Raw genomic sequence first — 11,764 nt, 5'->3', positions numbered from 1 at the left:
CTTTTTCTGACGCTTGAGAAAGTTAGCCTCATCTTATAGGCTGAAAACGTTTGGGGGGTGGGACGCGATTGGGCGACGAGGCGAGCGACGTCACGAGAGGGGCGGGGCCTCTTTGACAAAAGAAACCCAGATAACGGTGCTGTATCATTACGTCATACCAGAAAAGAAGAAAAAAAAACAAAGTTGTGCCATGACTGCCGCTATGGAATAATAGTACAACCAAACATTAAACGACTGACTACGCAATCAATGAGATCTATAAAACTTACAATTAAGAACAGTGTAACAGTCTAAATCGTTGTATCTTGCAATGGTGTAGAACGGCATTATTAATGACTGATTGCACACGACAAAACATTATGTCATTACCAAGATAATAGTACTCAGTTTAAACTGACATGGTCAAAAATGTTCATCATTCCACATCATTTTCACTCTTGTGATACTTTTGCAATGGTGTGGATCTATCCATCTATCTCTAGCCATCTTATCTGCTTTTCTAAACTTGTGACCATCTCCTGCAGCTGAATGATGCAAGTATGAATAAGGACTTGTTCGGATAGATGTTGGAGAACTTTATATATACTGTACATTAAAACAACAACAACAGCAAAACAATTTGATCATTTCAGTTTGTCCAAACATTTTGTCTGAAGTATAAATATTGACATACATTTTAAGGATTTCAAATGATGTGCATGGTATGTTTTGGATTAGGAGTTTTTCTTCAGCGAATATGACAAAATAAGACTTTTGCGGAGAACAAATATAACCTAAAGCAGAGACAAACAAAACACTGTAAATTAAAATGTCGCCTCAGGGTCCAAATTACCTCCCCCTGTCACATGACTGCCCAATTGTTTTTTTCATTTGACAATCTTCTTTCCTTCCACTGCACCAGTCCAAAAGAAACACCTCCCCAAAAAGTCGCGTATTCTATTATGCAACCATGCGTGCAACCCACATGACGTTTGCTAATAATGTTTCCATAGTCTGACCTAATCCCAGGGAGATCAAACGCGTCTCATTATGCAACACATGAGCCCAATCTGACACTTTGCACATGAAGCCAGGGTTGCACATTGTACAAGAGTTTTTTTTCTTTTCTTTTTCTCCTTATGCTCTAATTATATTCCCCACAAGAGGGCATGTTTTGGTTATAAACCACAAATGTAGATGACGTAAAAGCATGGTAAATCACAGATTACAGTATGTCTTTGTGCACGTGCATATGAAACAATGCGCACATCAGAGCCCCCTGTCGAGTCCACGCAGCCGAGGGAGAGGAAAATGCATCTTTGTGTGCGAGGCCCTCTGGTATTTACTGGCGCGGTGATACAATATCCATCTTGTTTAGTGGAGGATTACTTTGTTTAGGTTGAGAAGGCCGTGGACCACGGGAGCAGCATCTGGTTCAGGAAACGGGGGGCAGTCGGGGTGAGAGGTCACAACACCAGCCAAACCATCCATTTACATCTTCACGGAGGCCTGAGAGTGAAGTATTGTTCCAAGGGGAGCGCCTCCAGGTACTGACAACACACAGGCTTGTTTAAGTGGGACTTGTGCTGCATTTTAACCAAGCAGATGCAAATCTTTCGCCTTTTATGAGCACAAATGAGTACTGGAACTTGCATATGAAAGTTTGTAACCTACACAGTTACCCTGATGACGAATTAGAATCTGAATGCGTCTCGTCAAGGTGAACGTACCTGTGTGGTGTCCCTGTCCATGGTACTGACTTCAGCAAGCACCTTTTATCTGTGTGTGAGGAGCAGTTACCATTCATTTGTCCTCATCGGCGTTGCGGGTGAGCTGGCGCCAATGCCAGCAGACTTAGGGCGAAAGTCTGGTTACACCCTGGACTGGTCACCGTCCAATCACAGGGTATTGAAAAACAAAACCATCATTCACACCTATGGACAATTTAGAGCCAGGGCATTAAACTAGTTTCCACCCAGAGCCACATTGTAGTTGTGATGTCTCTTGGAGGGCCGTTATGACTGTGGAAACTATATACTGTAAATGTACAAACCCCAAATCCAACGACGTTGGGACAACGTAAAACAAAAAGGGAATACAATGTTTGCAGATGCTTTTCAACCTCTATTCAAATGAATACATTAAAAAGACAATGATAGTTGCTTGATGTACAACTTCAGTCGCTCAACAGTCTGGGGTCTCCATTGTCGTATATTGTCCTTCATAATGCCCCACACATTTTCAATGGGAGACAGGTCTGGATTGCTGGCAGGCCAGTGTAGTACTCACTCCTAACACGTGCAGAATGTGCTTTGGCATTGTCTTGCTGAAATAAGCAGGGACATCCCTGAAAAAGACATTGCTTGGATGGCAGCGTATATTGCTCCAGAACCTCGATGTACCTTTCAGCATTAATGGTGCCTTCACATATGTGCAAGTTACCAATGCCATGGGCACTAACACACCCCCATATCATCACAGAGCCTCTTTTTGAACTTTGCGCTGTTAACAATATGGATGGTCCTTTTCCTCTTTGGCCCTGAGGACACAACATCCATGATTTCCCCAAAACAATTTGAAATGTGGACTCGTCGGACCACAGCACGCTTTTTCACTTTGCATCAGTCAATCTCTGATGAGCTTGGACCCAGAGAAGTCGGCGGTGTTTCTGCGTGTTGTTGATATATGGCTTTGGTATTACACGGTAGACTTTTAACTTGGTTTTGTAGATGTAGCATCGAACTGTTTTAGCTGACAATGGTTTTCTGAAGTGATCCTGAGCCCACATGGCTATATCCTTTACACAATGAGGCTGTTTTTTAATGCAGTGCCACCCAAGGGATTGAAGGTCACGGGCATTCAATGTTGGTTTTTGGCCTTGCTGTTTACATGCAGCGATTTCCCCAGATTCCCAGAATCTCTTGATGGACCGTATGATGGACCGTAGATGATGAAATCCCTAAATTCCTTGCAATAGTACATTGAGAAATGTTCTTCTTGTTGTGCTTTGGCCATGTTGTACTGAACAGCCGGAAAAAGATGCGTTCCTATGTCTCAGTAACTTCCTTTCTGATTATCACACTTTTCCTCTTTGCAATACTGGTACTCTTCTGTTATAAAGAAGTTGAGATGTCAGCCAGGCTAAAAAAAAAAAAAAAAAAAACATTTCTCTGTTTCACTGTTTCTGTTTCACTTCTGCCTTTACTGTAATTGAGGACTGACTTGCATATTTTGCAAGTGGCCATACTACCGGCGTCATTTTCGGTAAAATATCTCCACACGCTTGTATGCGCTAGTGTTACAGCACAGTGTTGTGATGTTTGTGTTATATTGTATGACGAATACATTTTATGTTATCACACAGTTGTTGCCCTCGCATTGCGGTTATTCAACTTCAAGATTTCGACCATGTGGAGTAATATAGTCGACTAGTCGACTCATCGGTTCAGCCCCTAGTCGGTTCAGTAGTTCAGATTCTAGTTCAGAAAATGTGACAATCAAATATTCTTGGTCTACCAGGACATCCTCTCATAATATCCAGAACCGTGCAAATAGCTCAGGCCATCACCATTAAATGTGTGGATTTAGCAATGCGGGAATGACCATACATAACTAGGAAGTCTGCAATATACAATTTTTGATTTACTCAAAATAAAAATACAAAGTGCAGCATTGTATTTGTTTGTTTGTCCATCTGTGGGTTACTTTGCAGGATACTTCCTGGTTCAAGGAGAATGATGCGCAGACAAGGAGGGCCGTTTCGATTGTGGGGGTAGACTTATCCATTGATGACAAAATTGTGACGGTAAATTCCTGTAGCTGTAATGTTGCTAACTGCATACGTCCTGTTATTTACCATGTCACATTGACTGTTGAAAAAAAAAGGTAATTAAAACAGCAAAGCTTGTAGTGGTGGCCTTCTGCACGGTATATCCATTAAAAAAAAATAGAAGCTTGTCTTTAGGCCCACTCTATATTTATAATCCTTGGCAGATTGCACTGCCGAGTTCAGTTCTTTGCTGCTGAAGTGACTCTGAGAAAACACAGCTGCTTCTCAGCTAAATGATGTCATCACAGGACAACTCCTCCGGTGTTGATCTTTAATAAAGACCTAACCTTCATCCAACTGTCGGGAAAGGACGCACACAAATACAAAAAGAGCAAGACAGGACGCCATGACGTGTGCCCGCTCGTCTGCTTATCAATGAGCTCCGGCGTGGCTGTTGTGATCCTTAAGTGTTCTTGAGCGCGCGTCATCGAGGACCCTCCCAGAGGTCACATCGAGGCAGACACAACTCAGGATCTCACTCACTATACGATCTGAACCCGAGCCAGATCCGCAGAGACCTGTCTATTTTCTCTGCTGGGGCCTTGGAAGGCAGCGTTTCTCTATCAGCCCACTCATATCTGCTGGAATAACAAACCACAGTCCCCCACATGCACTACGCTCCCACAATTGCCCGTGATATCCGCGTTCACCCCATTAAAGAGGCCGATCGCACCGAGTCCGATGCCGGCTTGCCAAGATGGATCAGCTGCACGCTGTGAGAAAAGACAGGGCTCTTTAATGGGACGAGAGCGCTTAATTAACCCAAGGGGGTAACAAGGTCAAGCAACAGCACTGGATGACAACACTTTCCTCAACAACAAAATGTGCCATTCAAGAGGGAAATCCAGACATCATATTAGGTTTATTATTATTTTTTTTTAAACTCCGATAACAGCAGTCCTATAAGTGAGAGATGATGTGGGGTGTTGAAAAGGGAGGTGAGGATAAAAACAAGCCCTTATAAGCCGTCTGGACATGGAGGAGCCAGGACTCCTGGACAGCAGTTAAAAAAAAAAAAAAAAAAAAAAAAACGGTCTTTAAAGCACAGAGCTTTGATGTTGCACATTCTAATCGGGCTTCAAGTTGCTGTTGCTGCAGCACAATTTCACTTGGTTTGAGAGGTCTGAGCTAAGGCCTGCCGTCAGTAGTCGCTCGCCCCTGAAAAGATACTTTGTATAGTGTGAATGTGTGTTGGTTGTAGCTGTATCCCTGGTCAGGGGCTGCATTTGAAGAACGATGACATCATGACAGACGGTCCAGGATCCAGATCACCGGGGAGGACAAGTGATATAGAAAATGCATTCATGGTAGGATCTATATTATACAGTATGTATTGCAAGGTAAATGCCTCATCCGGCCCCCTCCCCATCACATTTTTGAATTACATCAGTTCATCGATTTTTCTTTTTTTTTTTTCCTTTTCTTTCCCCACACGGAATCCAAACAGCAGCACCTATCAAGGAACAAAAACAGTTTCCAATGGATTAAAGTGTTGGTTCCATGTTTATGTGGAGATGATGTAAAATAATTTGGAAAATGTGCGACCAGTAACAAGACGACTGGTGTTTTGTGCAGTTGAGTAGTAGTTGAAGGGTACAGCACCTACGCTATTGTGTCAATAGTACATGTTCTGTTCAAATGTATTCATAGCATCTGATTGGGATGTGGGACAGCTCCAAACACACAATGACACCTTATTAGCCACTAAGAACCAACCAAGCTCCAGCATGTTTTCACAGCTTGGAAGTTGACACACTCGCGCACACACGCACAAAGCAAACACCAGGGATAGATTTGCTCATCGCATGGTCTGAGTTTGGCACACACCAAACTTCACAATTAGAATCAAAATCCCACCCTGTTGCATCTCTGCATCATTCAACATGTCCTAACTTTTTCCTTACTTTGTGTTTTACACATGGAAAGTTAGCATGTGTGTGTTTTTGGCTCCTTGGCTGCAGTTAAAATCTTAAAACCTGGAGACCAGTGAGCCGTGCCTTCTGCTGTCTATAAAAGCTTGCCGGCAACCAAAAGACCACACACACACTCACACACACACACACACACACGCACACACACACACACACACACACACACACACACGTTCACCCAGACTGCTGCAGCAGGCTGACCAATGCAGTGACCCACGCAATGAAAACATCTGCTCATAGAGGAGTTACAGTAGCTTTATCGCGGCTTTGCCATCAACAGGTGCTGTGCTGAGTTTCGAGAGTGCTGCGTTTGTGCAAAGCTCTTTAAGGAAACAGGCTGAAAGCTACTCATCTATTGGGAACTGAGCAATTTATTTGCGCAACAGTGGTGTTTTTATTTTAAATATACTGGTGGGGCACAAATTAATTCCAATGTATCTTCCAAGGAAAATGTTATAAATAAAAAAGAATCCCTGACTCATTAGAACAACTACACGATTGGAATCCAATTTTGACCATGTAGCAGACATACAGGAGACACATAAATCAACAGAATGGCCCTGAATCTTTTTCCTGCATGGGCACATCACATATTTGGCCTGGCCTCTTGTTGCTAGGTGAAATTTATATGGCTCAATCATTTTTTTCCTAAATATTGGCCATGCAGACAAGTTCATTTATACACAATTGAATCACTGCTCCGTATTAAGTATAAAATGCATATTTGTGAAAACGAGGAAATTGATTTCGATAAAAGTTTGTAGAGGAGTCCTATGTGTGCCCTGCGTGCATCAATTTTAGTAAGGGTGCAAGAATTAATTTTGACTTTTACACTCCTTGCATTGGGGCCTAGCCTTGAAATGACCAACTGGATATGTTAGTGCCACCTACAGGTCTAAGTGGAACAGAATGTCATACATGACATACGGTGCATTTTTCCAAACACCCCAGGATACAGCTTTTTTATGATTGACCTTGGCGGAAGTGATGTTCCACTTGTACTCATTTTTGTCATAAATGTTTGCAATCTGGCGGCACGGTGCGGCATTGTGTAAAGGAGAGCGCCACTGGTTAGTCTGCCTCACAGTTCTGAAGACAGGGGTTCACATCCCGGCCCCGCCTGTGTGGAGTTTGCATGTTCTACCCGTGCCTGCGTGGGTTTTCTCCGGGCACTCCGGTTTCCTTCCACATCCCAAAAACGTGCATTCATTGAAGACTCTAATTGTCCGTAGGTGGTTGTTTGTTTCTATGTGCCCTGCGATTGGCTGGCGACCAGTTCAGGGTGTACCCCGCCTCTCGCCCGGAGATAGCTGGGAAAGACTCCAGCATGCCCGCGACCCTAGCGAGGATAAGCGGAACGGAAGATGAATGAATGTTTGCAATCTCTTGTCCTTTCAACTGCATATGCTTAAAGCAGGTGGCATGGTGGTCAAGTGGTTAGCACGTTTACCTCACAGATCTGAGGTTGGGGTTTGAATCTGGGCTTGGACTTTCCCGTGTGGAGTTTGTCTGTTCTCCCCCTGGTTCATTGGGTTTTCTCTGGATACTCCAGCTTCCCCCTACACTCCAAAACCGAGTACGAGTGTGATGGTTGTTTGTCTAAATGTGCCCTGCGATTGGCTGTCGACCCTTTCAGGGTGTAGCCCTTCTCTTGCCCAAAGTCAGTCTTTTTTTTTTTTTTTTTTGTGATTTTTTTTTTTTTATACCAGAAGCTGGTGATATTTAGGCTGCCACAAGACAATCCATTCACCATAAATAATTTTTGGAGCCGACAATGTCCCAACAAATCTCTTTAATAGGATCATGGATGGGAAATATCTTGCTTCTCCAATTCTTCTGCGTCGTTGTCTTTCTGTCTGTTTTTTGCCCCGTCTAATAATTCACCAAATTCTAAATCAATCAGTCAAGTTTTCAACTGTGGTCGAATTTACATCTGTTTTCATCTTTCACTTTCCTCACCTGAGCCCTGCCATCCTTCAACAATGAAAAATAACTTGAAACTCAATCGCAGTGGGAACCTTCCACCCTCTTGACAGTCCACAAGAGCTCTCAATCAACCAACCGATTTGACTGGCTTGTTTTTATTTGCACTGATGCAATAGTCCCTGTGCAATGTGCTCTTGAAATAAAATGTATTGGCTTGCATAGCTGCGCTGTGGATTCGATAGGAATATAAATGCACAAGTCATGTTTTATTTCAGATACCAAAAAAAGGTCACCCTCTTGATTTGGGAGATTTAAGACATGATAAACTGTTCCGTTGATGCATCGTACTTGAATTTGAGCATACAAGTAACAACGTTATACATACAACATAAGCTGCTGTAACATTTTCTGTTTTGAGGTTCACAAAAAAATGCTTGGATGAGTTTGGTGTGGAAGAAATTAAGAGCCCTGACCTCAACTACCTCAAAAACCTTTGGGATGAACTGGAACAGTGATGGTGAGTCAGCAGTAAAAGAAATGGTAAATGTTAATAGCAAATCCTAAAATCAACATGTAGCGTATCTGAAACATTGTTGAGTGATACTGTTATTTAATTTAAAGTACTGGTCAATTTGTCTTGAACATCTAAACCCGTTCCTATGTCACGGTTCCACTTCATGTTCTATTTTTATTAGCACTTTTTGCCATCACTGGTTGATTGATTTCTGTGGTGGCATCACGAAATGGCAAAACACATTTTGTTGAATGAATCCATTTAGAATCTCAGTTGGCTGCAGTCTGCCAAGATTTGCTGACGTCTCATGAATGGTTTGAACTCCAACAACTTTTGTTCGACTTGGTGACCAGAAGATTTTGATTGAACTCCGAATTTGGTGAACTCTCAAGTCAAGGTCCCACTGTATGACCTCTTAAAAGAATAATCTTTAACTCAGACCAGACTTGGCATGACACGAGTCCATGTTGGGAAACAGCATATGGGTCACTTTCATATAATTCAATAACGGTAAAGACATGGCCCACAAAATTTCCTTTTGAAAAATAATTATTTTACTGATATTAGTATTTTAATTATTGACACCTGTTATCTATCAAAAGGTTATCATTGGTTTTAAGAAAAAACAATTCTAAAGTCCATTTTTGAAACTTTTAGGCCAATTTTAGAGGGGCTAAAACTTCTCAAGCCCCCCAAAAATTATTGCTAGTATGTATCTATGGCGAAGTTTTATTGTCTCTGCCCCCCTAAAACCGATTTTCAGGCACCACAAAATAAAACAAATCAATTGTGGTTTCCCAAAAACGTCATGAGAATAACGTCACTCTGAAGTACTGCCTACTAATTACGGGTACATCGAAGCTTCTGAGTTTCTGCTCATAAGGGGCTATAAGTAGGGAGCAGGTCAAGCAGAATGCTCCAGCTGCATATGAGGATGAATTTCGTACAAGTGGGGACGATGGGCAGAGGTGTGGGGGTGGGCAGCCGGTACTTGGGGAGTGATCTGGGCGGAGGAGGGTCTCCCATCTCTCGCCAAGAACAACACTACAGAGGATCCTGCTGACTTGTATATTAAATGGCCAGGAATCTTATCTCATTTTTTTTTCACTTTGTCATTCGATAGTCGTTCAGTCGAGGTGATACGGCTTCAGAACCAATATGTGTATCCCACAATGCACCGAGGGACGTAATTGTAAATGATGCGAGGCTGTAACGACCCCGATGGTCTCTGAACTGCAGCTGAACACTCATCTCTATACTCACCTCTGCACCTCCCCACCGTGTCAGTTAGAGGCGACCTCTTCTTCCTCCTTTCCCTTCTCCTCCTCCTCACCGAGGACACAATGGCCTACCTCTCCAACGATGTTGTTTTTGGAACAGGAACCCTTCAGCCTTGCTCGGTTGACAGAAATTAGCCAAGAAGACATCCTCGGAGAGATTTACCCCCAAGCTCTCAGCTGATTGTAGATTTTTGTGTATTTGCTCTTGGGAGTTGTTTATTTTCCCCTCATCGTTGAAGTTGTGTGGTCACCCAGCTGGGCATGTCATCAAGGCATGATGTCATGCATCTTGATAATTCCAAGCAATAGCTTAAAGTACAGTGGGACTTTCAAGACTGAACACAATCTGACCTCCAATTTATTAGTGTGAAGCACTTCAGGAGAAGTTCAGCAGTTTAAGAAAAATAACACACTTTGAAAACAATACTGCTACAATAAATTCTTCTTACGATGACGACGTCCTCCTCTCTCATGGCTCCGTAGATGTGAATGGAGTCCAATAATTGATTTACAGCTCCAGCCACAAAAGAGGCAAGTGAATGATTTTGTGGAAGGTTGCGGTTGGTGTCGGACTCTTCGATCCAAATAGCGTTTCAAATTTGTCTGTCTGGACTTGTACCAGGTGTCTCCGTTGAGATCGATCAGGAGCAGAAGCTTTGACGGTTTTAGGTTCAATACTACAGGTCTTGATGGTTTTCTTTTTTCATGTGGTCAGCGTATCGCTTCTTTGGAGCCTCGTGTGGTCGAAAGCCATCACAAAGTTCTGAGTACAGAACAATCTTAGGGTGGCGATTGTCTGGCATCCGTCAAACATCTTCATTGGTGTTGATATCGACTGGCTGTGATGCTTGACAGTCCACATTTGCGAAGGATCTCAATGTAGGGGACATAATCTTTCCAAGAGATCTTAAGGACTTTTTATTTTGAGACAGCGGATGTGAAAAGTCTACAACATCTTCACGTCTCCGGTACATGGTCCAGGTCTCACTACCATATGGAGAAGATATAAAGACTGCTCTGTAAACAGTTATTTTAGTGTGAAGGTGAGGCGAGTGGATAAAAAAAAAACTCGTTCCTCGACACGACCAAAAGCAGCTGCAGCGAGATGAATACGATTTTCCACGTCCCAGTCAATGGTACCAGAGTTTGAAATAATACTACCGAGTTATTTGAACTGGTTGACGTTTTTCAGTGATCTTTTGTCAATTTGAAACTGATCAGGAGGGTTACCGCTACTGGAAATTTGCAAAATGTCTGTCTTACTCTAATTCGCCAACATCCCAGCTTGTGTATAGATGTTCTTCAGTGACGACTGCATGGATTGTAAGGATGGTAAATTCAGTTACAAGTCAAAGGCACAATAGAGAGGAGACCGTCTGGGGAGAACAGAGAACTGAAGTAAATACTAGCCAGAAAATGAGTTCAACAATTGCAGATATTATATATGGATTTGATGTTGAAGCTGTAACATTGGTGTCAAACTCGAGGACAGGGGGCCCGATCTGGCCCACCACGTCATTCTATTTGGCTTTCCAAGATGACTTTGAGCGAGTACACCTTGGAATGGTTGCCGGTTAAAACATTCCAAAAAAATTTTTCAAAGTTAGAACTGGCCCTCTGCGATTGGCTGGCGACCAGTTCGGGGTGTACCCCGCCTCTCGTCCAGAGTCAGTCAATTGGTTTGTGGTCCCTGTTAAAATGAAAAGCAGACTTACACAGTGCACAGTGATTAATTCTTTGGGTGTGAAAAATGATAGCAACTGGGATATGTTAATATTCAATAGAAAAAAAATGTAAAAAAAAAGCCTTTCAATGTGTTTTTGATGAGATTGTTCAGCTCTGGCTTTTTAAAATCTGTCTTCAAAGGTGGTACCTTGACCTACAAGTGCCCCAATTTGCCAGTTTTCCAGTGACGAGCTCTGTTGGTCTGCTCTGGTTGGTTTTCCCCCCCTTTGTGTTGGAAAAATTTGAACTAAGTTGACTCTCTGTCATTGACTACGACAAGTCCAGAGTGTAGTCAGCATTTTGCTTGATGTCAGCTGGTAACAGTAGGCGGTGGCAGTTCCACTTTAGGATGGAAGCCGTGTGCTATGAAAACTCACATTGCTGATGATCAGCATACCTCAAAGCCAACCCTGTTCCCGCCATCTGGTTTTTAGATCATGAGTGGACTGGGAGTGTCACGCTTGGTACACCGGGCCTGTCAGCAGCCACGCTCTCTGCACATCCCCCACACCATCGCTGTACACCTGACAAAACTTTTGACCACAACATAGGATGTGATCACACCATCTTAAAATAAATA

The sequence above is a fragment of the Phyllopteryx taeniolatus genome, chromosome 6, assembly GCF_024500385.1.
Source record: "Phyllopteryx taeniolatus isolate TA_2022b chromosome 6, UOR_Ptae_1.2, whole genome shotgun sequence".
Classification (NCBI taxonomy): Eukaryota; Metazoa; Chordata; class Actinopteri; order Syngnathiformes; family Syngnathidae; genus Phyllopteryx; species Phyllopteryx taeniolatus.
The sequence above is the reverse complement of the archived record's forward strand: the minus strand, read 5'-3'. Positions refer to the sequence as shown.